General features: G+C 31.6%; 1 protein-coding gene across 4 annotated transcripts in view; it reads right to left on the bottom strand.

The window, feature by feature from the left end:
- Positions 1-19,489, bottom strand: part of LOC127709189 (uncharacterized) — a 61,539-nt gene that overhangs the window by 29,413 nt on the left and 12,637 nt on the right. The gene's annotated exons all lie outside the window — the stretch shown is intronic.

Raw genomic sequence — 19,489 nt, 5'->3', positions numbered from 1 at the left:
AATGACGGGATATTAAACAATTATGCAAAAAACTTCTATTTTCAACACAGTATGGTGGTATCATTATTACATTAAAATGAATAATATATAAAAAAAAAAAAACAAACAAACAAATCAAACGTGAATTTGCAGGAAAATTTTCTCTGGAATTAATGGTGTCGACTATTATGACTTATCTAATGTACCTTCAGTTCTTTCCATAAGTATTTCGTAAAGCTACAGGGTGTAATTTTTTCAACAGACTAGGTACCTACGTACGGTTAATATGCATTAATATTTTGAAAATAATTCAATAGGAATAGATTAAACTTGATTAGAGACTATATGAATTGCAGATACTTGTAAGTAAAATACGTTAGAGAATGGCTTATTTGCAGATTTGCTTTTTTAAAGGTGATTTCTGATTAACCTTTCCCAAGATCACACGCGAGGAAGCCTTAAGCAAAAAAAAAAAACGAAAACGTTATAGATTTCGTCCGAAGCGTTATTCTGGATTAACCCTTTATCAGGAACGCTCAAGGCCGAATATTTGAAAGCCAAGGATGTATAAGAATCGAAACAGTTGAATAACTATATAAACAAAAAGGGCATTAACACAATAGCCAAATCCATCTAAAGCTAGCTTTGCCTGAGGGAGTTGAAACCTTAGTTTATTTATAATTTGAAAATTTATTAATGGACAATTTTAGAAAGGTTTGTTATAAATCATGTCAGTACCGAAGTACTGAATAAAGGCAACAGTAGTATACCGCTGTTCAATAAATCTGTCATAAATCGATTTATCTGAAACAAATCCGGGTCACAAGTCAAAACCGAGGAAAACACATCAACTATAAGAGGAAAACAACGGAACAACATAAACACTTAAATGCTACAAAAACGACGCCAACATACATAGAAACGGACTATCTGATAACAACTGCCATATTCCTGACTTGGTACAGGACATTTAAGAAAAAATGGTGGGTTGCACCTGGTTTTATGGCTAGCCAAACCTCCCGCTTATATGGCAAAGTTAAACATACCGCTAAAATGACAACATTCCGTGACAGGAATACATTACAACTTAACGCAACAATACTCAGGACAGAGACATACATAATTAAATAATATAATAAAACATTACAACATGTAAACCACAGAATAACAACGGACACCTCCCATTCACACCACAATAGAATTATGAATTGTGCGTCACACGAATGTATCAACGCCACAAAAAGTGACGTCTGAGTTAAATTTCTAAAAATAGAATATAAAATTGGGATTGAGTTTGTAATGGTGTTATTTTATGTATTTTCTAACCATTAAAAGAATATAAATAGAGAATTGTGTTAGTAATGGTGTAATTATTTGTATTCACTAACGATGTCGGTTTTTCATCTAAATCAAAACTGTAAAAACAAATAAATCCTGTGCATATAGTAGCTTTAAACTAAAAATCATATAAATGAACTAGCTGATTAATTATCTTAACTTTTACATACATGTAAAAAAATAAAATAGAATTCAAACCATAAACGATAAGACATAACACAATATCCAACCAGAATTACAAACGAAACATCATAAATAAATACATTGTATGCTCTATGGTCGGGTTGTTGTCTCTTTGACACATTCCCCATTTCCATTCTCAATTTTATGAATGTTAGATGTATAAATACCGAGACACGTCTGATAGCAATGCGAATTCACACTCGGGAAAACAGTCATATTCGGGAATAGGTCACGTTCTGGACAGTTTTAAATGTCGGTCTATTTCTGAAATTAATTCTAACATAACTTTTGATTTTTTAACCCTGTATACCAACATTCCCCATGTGAAATTATAAAATTGTTTTGAATAAACATTGAACGACAAAATTTCTTCTTATGTGACGTTTACATTTTCTGACGTCAGACACGCGAAGCATTGAATGTGGTTTTTAATTTGATAGATGCTTTTGTACTTTTTTGTAAATGATTGTTTGTTTTGATATTGTAACACAGTGATGACTGCTATACCCATATTTTGACTATTTTATTTATTATGTCTGTTTTGTTCACGCATTGTTGTAAATATAACGAAACTTGAAGAGACTGTCGTACAAGTGAGAGGTTTAGCACTATAAAACCAGGTTACTCCACCATTTTCTACATTTGAAAATGCCTGTACCAAGTCAGGAATATGACAGTTGTTGTCCATTCGTTTGATATGTTTTGTCATTTGATTTTGCCATGTGATTAGGGACTTTCCAATTGAATTTTCCTCGGAGTTCAGTATTTTTGTGATTTTACTTTTTCGGTACTTAGCAGACCAGACGACGTAAATGGTAAACCACAATATAAGACGTGGTGAAAATGTCGTTATTTAGTTTAGACACAGACACATCGTATAGATCATTCAATTAGTGATGGTGTCCATAAAATATACGAATACTAAGCTGATGATACCCCGGGGACTGATAGTCCAACAGCAGAGGTATCGACTCAGTACAAACTCATACTAAAGTCACATTGAGTCCCTTCATGCAAACGTCACATTGCATGAACCATTAGACATTGCAATCAGTTAAAAAAAGGATTTATAATTTGTAATTCACATGTAAGTCTTATTTATTGATTTAATACAATTTTGACCCTAATGTATCAAAACATTCATTAATTAGAAACATTTCAGATAATTAGGTCATGACTTGGCCTTAATTTCAAAGTCGAACATCAATTGTTGTATATTTATAAATTACCTATTTAGAATTATCAAAGGTCAAGATCGTTTTGGGTCTTGCATAACCCTTTAAATTCACTAAAAACAAATAATACCTGATTACTCATCTCATCTTTTCAGAAAAATGTTTATATTGGCCAAGCTTTGATCCCGCCACTTGACTCTGACGTATTGAAAGGGACGTCATTAGAGATATGTGTCATACTTTTCACTACAAAGACTTCATATGTAATTGGGAGAACATTTTGAGTAAATTAACACACAGCACCATTGTCGCACAAAACTTTTTTTTATCTGAGAATGGATAAAGACAAAACAACATATACTAATGAAATGCGACGACTAGGCGCTTTCTTATCTATCATGATGCAAAACTCAAAAAAGTAAGACGTTGAATATTTTCGTCATTTAAAGAATTTCCAGTCATTCTATTGCTCTATAACTCGTGCAAATGGTATTTCTTTAATCAGAGCAAGTCTGTTTAATTCAAGTACATTCATGTAATATTTAAGTCTAAAAACCGAAATAGTCTGAAATGTGTATTAGATACAATACAAAGGTAACAAAGAAACAGGCCGGTAACAAACGTTGAGGGATAGTTTTTCTGCACGAGTAGTCAGGTGAAGATCCGAGGCGATAGCCGAGGACCTTGACCTGACTACAAGTGCAGAAGAACTAAACGGCAGTTTGTTTCCGGCCTGTTTTTTTTATTACCTTTGTTTTGTATCTGACTTGTACGACGTTTCAAGAAAGAAGTAGTACATTTTGCATTTAGAAGAGGTAGCAAAATTAAACAGATTAGAAACTTAAATGGCCATATACCAGTTAATGTAAGTTACAGTTTAAACAAACTTTTTTTTTACTTCCCTTCAGTCGAGAGTTTTTTTTTCTCAAGAAATTCAAGAATCTTATTTTTTATAAAAAAAAAAACAATCATGTCAAGTAAAAGTTGAATGTCGTACACATTTGAGACTTTTTAAAATGCAGTTTCGCAAGTAAGTAATGTATGAAAAACATTTCAGAGGTAAGCAATCTAACATTTGATTTTTATTTGGGGAAAAACGGAAAAGAGGGGGTGGGGATTAAAATAAATTTGAAATAAACAGGCTTGATCCTTTTTTTGTTGAAAAAAAGCAGGATGTGCTATTCCATTCCCCCTTAAAAAAATAATAAAAATCGTACGTTTGCTCCCAAATATATGAATTCATTATATATGAATTCAATAACAATATAAATGTATAAAAAGAATGAATTTCATTTTTCATTAGTGAATGAAATGTTATTAAAAAATGGATTTTGTCTTGTTATTTGATATATATTATAATATAGGCATATATTTAGGATTTTTTTAAATTGTTTCATGCTTGTAGGTTTTTATATGTCTTTAATAGTGTTGATCGGGATTAGACACGTGATACAATATGACCCAATCGCAGCTTATCGTCCTCAATTGATGACATAAGTTGAATGATTTTCTTCAAGATTTGCTGCTTTCAACATGTATTAAAAGGACACTTTTTATTTAAAGGATCAATCGTGCATTGGTGAGTTGATAGGGACTTTATATTTTGATTAGATTTGATTTTTTTTTTATATATATTTTCTGTCTTTTTTATTGAAATATAAACGTCGTTACCAGCATTTCTTTACTTTCGGCATTGTCCAAAATACTATTCATGTCCATATATTGAAAAAAAAAAATACATTTACGAACCAACCATTTAGCTTCAAAAGGTGGTATGTTTTTTTTAGTAAGAAAATTATTTAGTTTTTCAACACTATCAATCAAATATTTTTTTTTCGAAATTAGCACTTTTATATACGGTATTCAGAAAATCAGAATCAGAACATTATTTTGTCATCTGCTTGACCACAATAAATTTTTTCTCATAAAATTGGGGATCAGAATATTTTTTTAGGAAAAAACCATAACACCCCTTTTGAAGTTAAATGATCAATCCCTTAGTGTACTGATATGAATAGTAATATACTGGAATTGTTTGAAAAAAAATATTATTTTTGATGCCAATTAACGTAAATATTTTAATAAAAAGGACAAGAAATATGTCGGTGAAACAAAAAGTTCAAATCTAATTGAAATTTAAAGTGCCCATGAACTCACTGATCATGCACGAGTGATTCTATTCATAAAAAGTGTCCGTGTAACAACTAAAAAGTGTCCGTGTATCATCTAAAAAGTGTCCGTGTAACACCCGTTAATGTACTGTTTTTCTATAGCTCTGCTGGGGCAAAGTCGTACAAATTTCATTAAGGGCAACGCACCTTTATTTAATCAATAAATATGTTTACCTTTTAAGTTTTATACAGTAACATTTTGGTAACACGTGATGAAAAGATTCGTACCGATTGCCTACATTTTTTTGTATTTTGTTTTGATACAAAAATGACAAATTTCGAATTGAATAACTATATGTACTTTGAGATAAAAACACAACTTCCAATTTATAAAAAACAATTTCGAAGCTGCAGAATATAACGTGGTACACACGTATAGGTAGTTTTATTGAACATGATACAGAAATTGTCATCTCAAGTTTATGTACATGTGTACGAATAATGTTATATTAGTGTATACACTAGGGATTGTCTTACTTCTGACATTAGGAACAGATTTATACTTTATTATAGACTATATGGTTTGCAGATACTTATCCTCCAAACTGATTTGCTTCGAACGCTGCTGCTGAGACTAACGTAGACACAACGGATATCAACAGTGAAATTGAGAATGCAAATGGGGAATGTGCCATAGAGACAACAACCCGACTTTTACTTTTAATTCTGGTTCATTTGTATCTTTGTTTGGATTGTATTGAACATCTGTTTGGTTGCCACGCAAATGTTCTCATACACTGATCAGGGCATTGTATAGTTTGGTGGTCTTATCGATTGCTATACAAGTGGATTTTGCTCGGTTTGCACAAATTCGTCTCACCGGACCATTAATTAAAATGTCCCAGGGTTTTCACTATTTATCATTATGAAATGACAAAAAAAAAATCATTAGGGCTGTCCACCTTTACACAAATCTTGTAATTTGAACAGTAGCCATCACGTGATATCTTTTAAGTTTAATCCCTTTCATTAGTTAAGTACCAGGTTTGACGGCGTAACTCATACTCCATATATTGGTCATACAAATATCACTAGGCATAAATTGTTAAAATAAACAATATTATGGTCCTATTCTTAGTTTTGCATGTTACATAATAACATTAACGGTACCAATTTTACTCCAGCAGATGCGCATTTCGGAAATTAATGTATCTTTAGTGATGCTGGAGGCCAACATATTTGAAAATTCAAAAGCTAATTTGACCCCCTTCCAAAAAAAAAGACGCAATGTTTTGTCAAATCCAGACAAGGAATCATTGCTTCGGATGCGGGATATATATATTTTTTAATTCAAAATGACATGTGTTATCTAACTTAAAATTATCATATATGGTTTCGGACATTGGCATGCATATCCAAATCTACCATTTTACTACATACCTACCAAACTAATTTATTATTACATTTTGATTTCGTTTATTTTTTTATCTATATTATATATAATTTGAGTATGGTGCCATTATGATTCATTAATTCAATGACCTGGGGCAGTTCTCACGATCAATTCTGTGATTTTTACATTTTGACTTGATTCATATATATATATATAGTTATGTAAAAGAATAGTTAAAGCCAAAATAGTTAGCAGTACACCATGATTTGAAAAGCTACATTATCTAAATATAGCAAAATGGTATAACTAAAAAACAATTGTATAGCTAGTTTTGGATAGCTTTCAATTAATTAAGACATACGGACAAATGAAGGACCATATTTCAGGAGGAATGGCCATCAAACATTTTTAAAAGAGATATTAAACCAGCATTACCTGTATATGTGTAAATGACCATATTTTGTTGACAAATGTTAACTATTTTTGCTTTAAAATCAACGTTGACAGATTAAGAGATATCAAATGTATGTTTCTTTTCATCATAAATAAATTGAATAACATGAGTGCTACAAAACAATTTCTCATAGTTCTGAAATGAGATCCAAATTAGAAACGAATCAATTTAGAATATTTGAAAGTAAAAAGGTCGTTAGAATGACAAAAGATACAACCATGAGGCTAATAACTTGTTACACTAGACGCACGTTTCCTCTGCATCAGAATCACCAGTATTAGTGACCATCCAATCAAAAGTAAGAAAGCAAAAATCAAACAAAAATACTAACACAACATGTTCATTTCTGATGCATAATACCTGCTTTCTTATAACATAAACGGTACCATATTTACTGCACCTGATGTGAATTTCGACAATCAATGTCTCTTCAATGATGCTGGCGGCTAGACTTATTAACAGGGTTGGCAAAGTATTACCCGGGCGGGAAAACCCTGGTGAGAAAACCCGGGTTTTTCCGGGCTTGGCAATACTCCTAGAAACGGGTTATATTGGGCAATACTGGGTAATATGATTTTTCAAGCTTATTTTTACACATAAGAGTAAAGACTTGTTGTAGTTTAATAGTATTATAGCTAAATAAATACATTTTATACAGATAACCATTGAGAGTCAGTCATGAATATTGAATTTCTTCCTTTTCTCCACTAATTCTACATGTATGTACATGTAGGCAGAATACAAGTTTTGGACATTTCAGGATACCTAGTTAATTTCCAAGCTTTGTTTCAATATTAAATCCAACAATATTAAATCCAAGTTGAAAAAAAGCATTTAATTGCAGTGTTTAAGTGAATTGTAAATTTTAATTGTTATACAATCATACTGCTAAATAAACACTCTAAGGGGAAAGGTCATGAACACTAATAGAAATCAAAAGGCTGATTATTGCTATATAAACAAATGTGTATTATAATCTGAATAATTACTTATAAATTGGTGATGTACATAAACATATATATGCTAAAACTTAGTAAACATTTTTAGTAATGAACAAAAAATGTTTAAAAGTAATTTTCCTATAGAATTGTAAATTCTAAATATTAGCAGAAGTCCATTACTGGACTTCTGATATTAGTTATATTTATTAAAAAAACAAATTGAAGTCTTTGACTTTATATTGCATTTGTGATTAATCACTGAATCCTCTTTAAAATTCATGGCAGTATTTCATATTACCCCGTATTGCCCAGTATTACCCAGTAAAACCCGGGTTTTCCCAGTATTTCCCACTGGGCTGGGCAATACTCATACAACCCGGGTTTTTGCCAACCCTGCTTATTGAACATCCAAAACCTTGTATACACATTCAACAACCGACAAAACAAAACAGGACCAAAGGTAAATCAAAACACAGACAAGGAAGCAGAGATGTGCACGATGAAAACTAAGGCAACTTTATACACTATCATTGAAATTTCATTTTAATATCTTTTTCATTATTTCCCAGTCACGTATTAATGTATATGCCATGTCATATACAGGACATGATAAAGTATTGGCTAACATATCCACGAGCATTTTATACGATAAAAACTCAGAATGATGTCGTATCTCTATCTTAAAAGATGTAGGCACCATACCAATGAGGGCATCTTCTATAAAACATGTGTGCTTACATATTTTACTGATATATTGATATATCCAATATTTGTGCACTGTAGGAAAACATGAAATGAATTTTTACTCGCTTTGCTCTCTGTTTCTAAAGCGTGTACAAATGATTTTTATTTTTTCTACAATGTACGAATATTTTCTATATATCCATTTCACAAACTAATGTAATTTGACTCTCGCATGCAAAGTTTAGCTAGAAATTTTATTTGATAATAAAACGTAACTGAAATACAATTTGAAGTATTAGTCAAGGAGCAATAATTAAACAAGGAGACCTAAGTGTGTTTGTTATTCTATTGTGTGTCATTTAAACAAATATCTTGATCTTCTTTATTCTGACTAGAAATGACTGATGATTTAAATATCCACACCACAACACAAATATATTTATTAGCATAGATAAAATGTCCTGGCAAATTTGTGCCCATATGTCTGTTTTTAAGTTATCCTATTATAAAAATAAGAAGATGTGGTATGATTGCCAATGAGACAACTCTCCACCAGATACCAAATGACATAGAAGTTTACAACCATAGGTCACCGTATGGTCTGTTTATGATTGTTTGGATCGCTCATCCAATTTTGTCATTATATCGGAACTCTAAGCAACTGTCATACAAGTTGGATGTTTAGCTAGTTATCAAACTAGGTTAATCCAACCATTTGTTTTTCGAAAAATGCCTGTACCAAATCAGAAATATGTCAGTTTGTTTTTTTTTCCCTTGTTCCGTTGATTGATATTGTTTAATTTTGTCTATTTTTATGGACTTCCCGTTTTTGAATTTGCCTTGGATTTCGGTATTTTTGTTATACTTTTCTGAAAATCAGATTTGATTATCATGAAAATGAGTTCACGTATTTTGCGTATTACTATTAATTTATTTAAGATTAAAAATTGTGTTTTTTAATTAGTAAACGTTTCTTTGTAATGAGATAATGTGAAATTTAGTTTTGAACATATCATGTCTTAGCAAAGTTCTGACAATTGTTTTAATGAGCATATTTATTCCCTGAGTGAAATTTTATAAACATCATATTTGTACACTTGCTACTCAGTTCAGTTTAATTTCTTAGATGTCGTAGTTTTGGTTCTTTGCTTTGTATATTGAATTCTCGAACATGACAGTAACAGTGCAACAGAAGTTGAACTGCAATACCTCCTTCACACACGTTTTAAATGAGTTTAATCCAATAACAGAGCATGTGCCGGTACAAGGTGCTATGTAAAAGGTTTTTTTTTTTCATATGACAACACATTGAACTGAACAATGATGTAAACAAGAAGAAAAAAAAATGTACCCCAACCCAGTCTTTAAAGATTGAACAATTAAACTGAATCTAATATATAATTTTACAGTCAGGATTGTGATAGCAGCATTGATACATCAATGGTTACTGAGACTGATTGTTTATCGACAATCAATATATGTTTATGATTGCAAATGAGACAACTATCTAACAGAGACCAAAATGAAGTGGATTTAGGCAATTGTGTGTCACCGTACGGCCTTCAATAATGTGCAAAACCCATCCCGTATATCCAGCAATGAAAGGCACTGACATATTTGAATGACCAAAAAAATATGACAGACTGCAACAACGACAATCACTAAATAAAGACAAAAGTAGTATATCGCTGTTCAAAGTCATAAATCGATTAAGAGAAAACAAATCCGGGTAACAAACTAGAACCGAGGGAAACACATCAACTTTAAGAGGAAAACAACGGAACAACAGTAACACTGAACTGCAACAAAAACAAACGCAACATACATTGAAACGGACTATTTGATTACAACTGCCATATTCCTGACTTGGTACAGGACATTATAAGAAATAGTGGTGGGTTGAACTGGTTTTATGGCTAACCAAACCTTAAAATACATGCTCCTGACTTGTGATAGGCACATATAGAATGTGACACGGTTAATAATTTTAATGAGATCTTAACCCTCATCCAAACCTGGGACAGTGGTTGAACAGCACAACATAAAAACAAACTGTAAAAATCAGTTGGAAATGCTTGATTCTTCAGATCGACACGTGGCACACACATAACTTATATAAAAACAAAAGACACAAAGTACCGATCTAAGACTAATCATAGTTACTGTAAGGTTCAACGCTATCCCCAATAACAACTTTTAGATAAATGATGTTCTCCAATTATTGAAAACTCAAGCATTTTGAGACGATGCTAAACATATACATTCATAATAACGACAGGATGTAGCACCATTATTATTCATAAAATGTATAGCAATACATATCTAGTTAACTTTTGTTGGGTTTTTTTTCAAAACAAAATTTATTTAAATGTCAATTTAAAAAATATTCAAAGACTCACCATCTTAAATTGATATCCTTTAAGAATTAGTCTATCAAAAGGACCTATGATTGTTAAAACAAATAATTCTATTGCATTACAATGATTAATGCAGCTGATATTATGCTTACCAACTGCACACCTACGTTATGCATAATGTTGTAATAAAATGCATGCTATGTTACCAGACATATTGATTTTCTATACCGAGCGAGGATATTTAAAAAAAGGATTGGCATTCTAATTGAATTCTTACAAAGAACTTATACCAACAAAGATGACATTTACGTAATACAAACCCGATATACCAAGAAAACTGATTTCATGTTATGGCAAAAAGTGATGTGGTTAATACCAGTACAGCAAATTAACTTCAAGATCTGACAGGGTTTTCCACTTTTTCGTATGGTCATATGACGAAAAATAAAGTAATCCGAAAGTAGAATTGATTCTAAGACTATCATATGTTTACCGATAAAGTTGAATTTTGGCAGCTCCGATAACTTCTGCTGGTATTGTTCCTGTTTTTTCAAGACTTGTTCTAAATATAATTTTTGTTTTGGTCTGGTAGCTCAAGTCAAATTTTTATTAAGACTGCTTTGTATAGATTGATGGCATATTTGATATTTCCTTGTTTCTCGATATTTACATCATGTTTTCCGGACTATATGTGTATAGTTTTGGTTCTTTGCTTTGTATATTGAATTCTCGAACATGACAGTAACAGTGCAACAGAAGTTGAATTGCAATACCTCCTTCACACACATTTTAAATGTGTTTAATCCAATAACAGAGCATGTGCCGGTACAAGGTGCTATGTAAAAGGTTTTTTTTTTTTTCATATGACAACACATTGAACTGAACAATGATGTAAACAAGAAGAAAAAAAAATGTACCCCAACCCAGTCTTTAAAGATTGAACAATTAAACTGAATCTAATATATAATTTTACAGTCAGGATTGTGATAGCAGCATTGATACATCAATGGTTACTGAGACTGATTGTTTATCGACAATCAATATAGAATAAGAATATGTTTATGATTGCAAATGAGACAACTATCTAACAGAGACCAAATGAAGTGGATTTAAGCAATTGTGTGTCACCGTACGGCCTTCAATAATGTGCAAAACCCATCCCTTATATCCAGCAATGAAAGGCACTGACATATTTGAATGACCAAAAAAATATGACAGACTGCAACAACGATTTTCTATACCGAGCGAGGATATTTAAAAAAAGGATTGGCATTCTTATTGAATTCTTACAAAGAACTTATACCAACAAAGATGACATTTACGTAATACAAACCCGATTTACCAAGAAAACTGATTTCATGTTATGGCAAAAAGTGGTGTGGTTAACACCAGTACAGCAAATTAACTTCAAGATCTGACAGGGTTTTCCACTTTTTCGTATGGTCATATGACGAAAATAAAGTAATCCGAAAGTAGAATTGATTCTAAGACTATCATATGATTACAGAGAAAGTTGAATTTTGGCAGCTCCGATAACTTCTGCTGGTATTGTTTCTGTTTTTTCAAGACTTGTTCTAAATATAATTTTTGTTTTGGTCTGGTAGCTCAAGTCAAATTTTTATTAAGACTGCTTTGTATAGATTGATGACATATTTGATATTTCCTTGTTTCTCGATATTTACATCATGTATATTTTCCGGACTATATGTGTATTTGCACCGTACGCGTATTAGCGAACCATATGGGTTTATACTCGTTTGGTTATTAACGGACCGAACCATACTATTTTGACCATATAGTTTTGTTTTTAATAAATTCTAACTTCCTTCGCAGGAACACACAGCACTTTCTCCAAACCAAAATCGGCCAAATTACTGACATAAATCTATAATTTTGACAAATAGTCTGTATTTTGGTGTATCTGTTATCCTGCCTTCGCTAGAGCCATTTTAAAGCCCAGCTGGTATCATGTCTACCTTCTCGTCCGTAAGTGAAACCTCAGGCAGTTTTTTATATTTCTTATAATTTCAACTTATTTTCATTTAAACGTTGTGTTTTTATTCCTATTTGCTGCCTCTCTAATCTTATTTTCCAAATAAGAACTGAGGGACAGTAAATATGATCTACTGTTATTGTAAGATCGTATTAATAGGAGTAAAACCACACTAAACTACTCAAAAGAATTTGAAATATTTAAGAAATTCGAATTGACTTAAAACAAATTTATATACTAAAATAATGATTAAAAAAGAAGAATGTTCAATGTCCCAAGTATCTGTTAGTAAAACTATTTATTATTGTTTAATGGTTCATAAAGATATTCATTAAAGTTATATATTTCAAAGTCGAAGTATTATGTTTCGTAGAGAAAAATCGATTATGCACATGCTTTTACTATAATTTTAACTTGGAGTAAATTCACTATATTTCATTAAAACGTACACGTAATAATAGATTAACATATGAATAGATGATTCAAAAATTCATTTTACATACTCTTGATTTGTGACACCTAGAAGGGTCATTCTTATGTAAATTACAGTAAAAGTAATTTTTCAACGTTCATCGTATTAATAACCCGGACCATACGCGTATATGGTCATTACGATACGCGTATGGTCCAAATATTCATATGGTTCGGAACATATACAACTTTTATCAAAATCTAAATATATATTTAAATGTGCCAATAAAAAGAGGAAAAACAAATATTAAGTTCACTGTTTTAAAGAGGAATGAACTTACGAACCTTGTTTAATAATTCGTGTTAAATTTTAACTTAGGTCGGATTCGGACGGGCTGTGATGTTTAAGTTTGAAAATATTTAACTGTAGTCCTGGAATCTAATGATATAGGCTATGTAACTGTACATTAACTATAATATTTAACAGCATTATTCAAAAGTGCCAATATTTCTTTGTTTTCTTTGAAATAAAGTTGCATTATTGAAAATGTATTGTATACTAAATGAAATGGATCATGAGCAAACGATGTGGGCAATGTTGTAATCCAACTTTTACCATTTATGTCAGCTTTGATTTAGAGTGACATTATTTCATATCAACCATTATGAACCCGTATTAGACATTAAAACTATCTTATGATGATTTGCTGTGTTTAAAATACATTTACTGTACTGGATTTTTAATTCAGTTGTCTTGGTATTTCAGGATGCATAGTACTTAAAAATAGCATCAATTATTATCCATGGCTGGTCTTTATATCAAAAATGACATATCGGTTTGATAAATTAGTATCCACACATACAAAGGATGGATTGTATATATCAATGATAGCAATATTGGCATCCAATTACCTCACATGTCGGCTAAATTAAGAGTGATGCGGTTTCTGCTGATTGAAAATACTAAACTGTTAATATTGATAATGAAATGCTATACCCATAGAGGATTGTTTAAAATGCATGTAAGCAATCACTATTAAACCGATTTTTATCTGAAACGGTAATTTTGAACTGACCAGATCTTACAAGACGGAGCAATTTATAAGTAAGTCATGTAAAATTTTTTTCAGTAAAATTTTAGACTCACCCACTGCGGTGAATTCAGTATTGTTCATACCATTCACTTGAAGTCAATTAAGGTCGTTCAGTTTATTTTTGCCGACTGTCAAATAAATTGTATTTACTTGTACTGGACAACAAAATACAGAGTTAAATGAAAAAAAATACTGAATTAAGTGAACACATACTTAGTTACATGTCTATACTGCACTGAATTAACAAACAAAAATATGTGAAAGATAACTTTAACCTATAAGAAAACCTGACGTTTTAGGTTAAAAATGTGCTGATGATGTTAAAATTAAATGAACGTTCATACTATAATTCAATAACAAGTGAATACTTGTAAATCATGACTATATTTTGTAGGTTTTTATGAGAGTTTCAAACATTGCTTATATTTAATTGAAAATACTGATTTGTTTTTTTTTTATATCATATCATTGTGTCACTCAAGATTGATATATAGTAATTAATACCAGCCACATTGGTATACAATTACTAAGGTTTGTGTTCGTTAGAGCCCACGCCATTTTTTTTAATTGAAAACGCCGAACCGGTCTCTTTGTTCCTGCATTGTTATGAGTCACAGGATATGCCTTAATTCTATAAAATCCTTCTAAAATCAACTTAATAGATCGAACTTAAATTGGTACCGTTAATATTATCAAAAACACTCACAATTACGTTGAATATTTTGTTTACTTTAAATGAAAATTAAACTTAATACTTCCGTGCGTACGAAGAGATTGTTTTATATTACTTCATCAAAACCATTCAGAACCCAAGAAATAAAAACCAAGTGTTATAGATTCTTGAACACGTCCAGAGCTGTTTCACCAACTGTTCCGAAAAGAATTACCAAATCTATTAAGGTCAACCTTGCCTCAAAGAGTTGAAACAGGAGTTTTTTTTTTATCAAAGTTTACGTGTATAAACAGAAATGTAATAAAGGTTTGTTATAAATCATTCCAGTACAGAAGCAATGAATACCGAGTAGTTGATACTCTCGAGGACTACCAGTAAGCCATTTTTGAATAGTCAAGAGTTCTATAATTATACTGAGGAGTTTATGCAGGAAAACTTACACAAAACATGTATTACAAACAGCAATAATAGTTGTTTTCTAGATTTGGATATTTCAGTTTTGCCAGCGCGTCTGGCGTATTAAATTATAAACCTGGTACCTTTTGATAGCTATTATTTGTATGTGTCTCTGTCCTGTATGTTCTCCCATTTATTTGTATTGTAGTCTAGTCCTGTCATGTAATCTTGTCACTTTAATGTTATATTTAATATGCCATAAAAGCGGGAGGTTTGGCTAGCCACAAAACCAGGTTTAACCCACCATTTTTTCTTAAAATGTCCTGTACCAAGTCAGGACAATGGCCATTATAGTTTCTTTCTGTGTGTGTTGCATTTTAGTGTTGAGTTTCTGTTGTGCCGTTGTTCTCCTCTTACATTTGACGTGTTTCCCTCAGTTTTAGTTTGTAACCCTGATTCGTTTTTTTCTTAATCGATTTATGAATTTAGAATAGCGGTATACTACTGTTGCCTTAATTTACCAGGCAAACTATATAAAATAACAAAAAAAATTCGATTCCGTTTGGTAATTTTCCTCTTTGACAGTGAAATTCATGGCTCCTTCTTAGGGTGTGTTTATTCAATATGTTAGCTATTTTGATGTTTTAGATTAAAGTCAGTGTTTTGTTGCCAGACATTACTAAAGAACTTTGGTTAGAAGCGAACTGATTGGTATTTATATCTGGAAAAAACATGATATATTTATAAGTTGTGAATGGCTGTCAACTAGCTTTCAATAACTGTGAGTATCCTCAGACCGATTCTTTGTGCCAGTGTCTTTTTGTTAGTTGATTATTGTGCTACATGCCATCTGATGAGTCAAGCCCTTTTCAAATGATTTTCTGATTGAACGGGCTGTGTTTCGTAGACATCAAATACGAGACCCAAGCACACGGAACATATCGTTAAGCGGACACATTGAAACATGCGGAAATGATAAATTCAAAATTTGCAAGTTCTTTTTATGTAAAAAAAAACACTGAGACATACAGAAAAGGTAATAACTGTTTCTTTTTCAAAAAGACGGAAACACCCAAACTGTAGATGAATAAAAGCAGTGTTTTTATTCATCTTATCGTTTGGGTGTTTCCTGATTTTTGGAAAAGAAACAGAACGCCATAGACACAACAATAAGTAAAACCCATACCGCATAGTAAGCTATAAAAGACCCCGAAATGGCAAATGTAAAACAATTCAAAAAAGAAAACTGACCACTGATTTATGAACAAAACACGAAAAATAAATGTAAATATGATATACAGCAATAATCGATAACCACTGAATTACAGGCTCAGTTTGCTTTCGACTTATGAGTTTGAATGTCCCTTTGGTATCTTTCGTTTCCCTTTTAAATGTCACAAAAATCTTTATCAATAACAATATATAGCCTGGTAGTCAATATATTCCACTTAGCACCTTTCTACTGCAGAATTTGAAAACAAACTTCAACAAAATTAAAAAATTATTTTCTTTACAACCTTTAACAGATTCCATATATCTTTTTTGAATAAATGAAAATTGTTTTGTCCAAAATAAAAACTGTAGCTAGGTTGATACATAAAATCTAAGTAAAATGTAAAGCCTATTGATCAAGGATTAATAAACCGCTCACAAAAACACACTAAATATAAAAAAGAAGATGTGGTATGATTGCCAATGAGACAACTCTCCACAAGAGACCAAATGACACAGAAATTAACAACTATAGGTCACCGTACGGCCTTCAACAATGAGCAAAGCCCATACCGCACAGTCAGCTATAAAAGGCCCCGAAATGACAATGTAAAACAAATCAAACGAGAAAACTAACGGCTTAATTTATGTACAAAAAATTAACGAAAAACAAATATGTAAAACAAAAACAAACGACAACCACTGAATAACAGGCTCCTGACTTGGGACAGGCACATACATACATACAGAATGTGGCGGGGTTAAACATGTTAGCGGGATCCCAACCATCCCCCTAGCCTGGGACAGTGGTGTAACAGTACAACATAAGAACGAACTATAAAAATCAGTTGAAAGAGGCTTAACTCATCAGATCGATAAAAATACAAATATTACAAATACAAGTAGACGTGGCCGGGTACTTGTACATCCAAACAACAAAATGACACTAAGTACAGATCTGAGAGTACTCGCAGTTACTGACAGCTAGTTCAAAGCCACTAACAACTAATAAAAACATCATACATCTAAGACTAAATTATCAATCCGTTAACATCCAACATACAATGGATATATTGTAAGCATAGCGAAATAAAAATAAAACAACAAACCTCAAGAAAAATAAACCAATGGACAAACAAAACCCAAATGAAATCTAATTACAAACCAAATATAAAGCAGAGCAAGCATTCAAACACAATACAATGACAACATAGAAACATAAACAATGAAACAAAACAATAAAATATCAACATATTTGAATTTCAGCTATAAAAACACAGAGAAGAGAATGTAAGGTCTAGAACACTACCAGATCTTCAAAAGTAGACAAGAAAAAGTGTTTTGTCAAAATGTCTTGCATTAAATGGCACATAGTATAAACAAACTTGTGATATCTAAACAGTGATTATGAGCTTCCGTCAACACACATGTGTTAATTTAACCTTTATCAATGTTATTCTGTAAATAAAAGAGAGAGTATGATATCACTAAAGATCTAAACGACCAATGACTTTGGATATGTATATCAATGTTCCTCTCTAAAATGTAAAAGTATGAAATTACGCAAGGTCATTTGTTAACCATGCAATAAAAGCAAAAACAAATCGGAAATATCAAAATAAACTACAAAGTCAAGCAAAGCAATAATAACTTATGGCAAACAATGCTCTCAGTAATCGAAAGCAATACCAAAGTGCTTTACCTGGACAAAGAAAATAACAAAGAATGGCCAACGTAGATACAAATATCTTGTTTTAAGAATGGATAAATCATACTTGTAAAACATTACTCTGATTAAAGCAAAATATTCTCTGAAACTGACATCATCAGTTTCTCATGAAGATTGAAATGAAGAAAGTATAATCTATAACTTCTCATTCTGCTATAAAGATGATGTCATCTCTCTAAATAATCTATAGTTTGGTGACTATGTTGATAACCTAAGAAATTCTCCTTCCCATGTATGTTACATTTTACTCATTAAACTATTTTATTATTTTGGCTGAAATTGTTATGTAATGATCAAACTGTTCCTTCCTGGAATTGATCATTACCTCTTAAACGTCTTGTATCGAAAAAAAGAAAAACGTTAACTTGAAAGTTGCATTATTCAGACATTTACCATGTTAACCCTTACTCTTGAAAACACTAAGATAAAACAAAGTACTATGTCATGCCGTTAATAGTAAAGATTGAATATATGTAAAACTGATAAAAGAGAGATCTACGGTCTTAAGTGATAACCTTCAGGAATTGGTTTATTGAAATATTCTTTAATGTTACGTGGATCGTATATTGATACGATAGGAACATATCAACGTCAAGAGATACAATTAGAAAATAGAGTTTTGGGCTACAAAGTGTACAAACTACAATTCTAACCGAAGAACGTCCATATTGACTTAGGAATAAGCAACGTGAATGACACACAACGTTCCGAGATACTCAAGTAAAATGTGAATAAAAGCAATGATTCATAAGCAGAACAATTTGGTGGCTAAATGAACATATCTATTTTTACTAGACAAGTCATCTTCTGAGTTAATTGCAGACATACATTAAATTCTTCCCTTTCAAATAGAACACACTCCTCAACGAGCCATTACGATCAGCGGAAAGTGTTTGTAAGGGGGAAACCTTTGTATGGTTTGTTACACGTGCATGCTCTATGGTCGGGTTGTTGTCTTTTTGACACATTCCCCATTTCCATTCTCAATTTTATAAGATAACATGTAAGCGAGTAATATTTACTATGGAAGCAGACGAGATACGTTAGGATAACACAATAGACAAAATGTTTTGTATTGATAGCACGTGTTTGCATATCTTTCCTTTCTCATATAAGTTATTGTAGTCATTTGTATATGCAAAACATGACTATTTTACATAGAGGATGCGATATACTTCTGACCGAGTGGCCGTTTAGCTGTAGCGATCGATGCGTCTTTTCTGAATACTAAATTATATCACAGTGCATAAAGGTTATATTAAATACTTGTATTTGTCTAAAAGATTTTTTTTTTTCAGAAATAGACGTATGGAATGATACAACTTCTACAATCAAACAACGGATTTACATTCATGGAGAAAAAATA

Source organism: Mytilus californianus, unplaced genomic scaffold (assembly GCF_021869535.1).
Source record: "Mytilus californianus isolate M0D057914Y unplaced genomic scaffold, xbMytCali1.0.p SCAF_1, whole genome shotgun sequence".
In the NCBI taxonomy this organism is placed as follows: domain Eukaryota; kingdom Metazoa; phylum Mollusca; class Bivalvia; order Mytilida; family Mytilidae; genus Mytilus; species Mytilus californianus.
The sequence above is the reverse complement of the archived record's forward strand: the minus strand, read 5'-3'. Positions and strand labels throughout refer to the sequence as shown.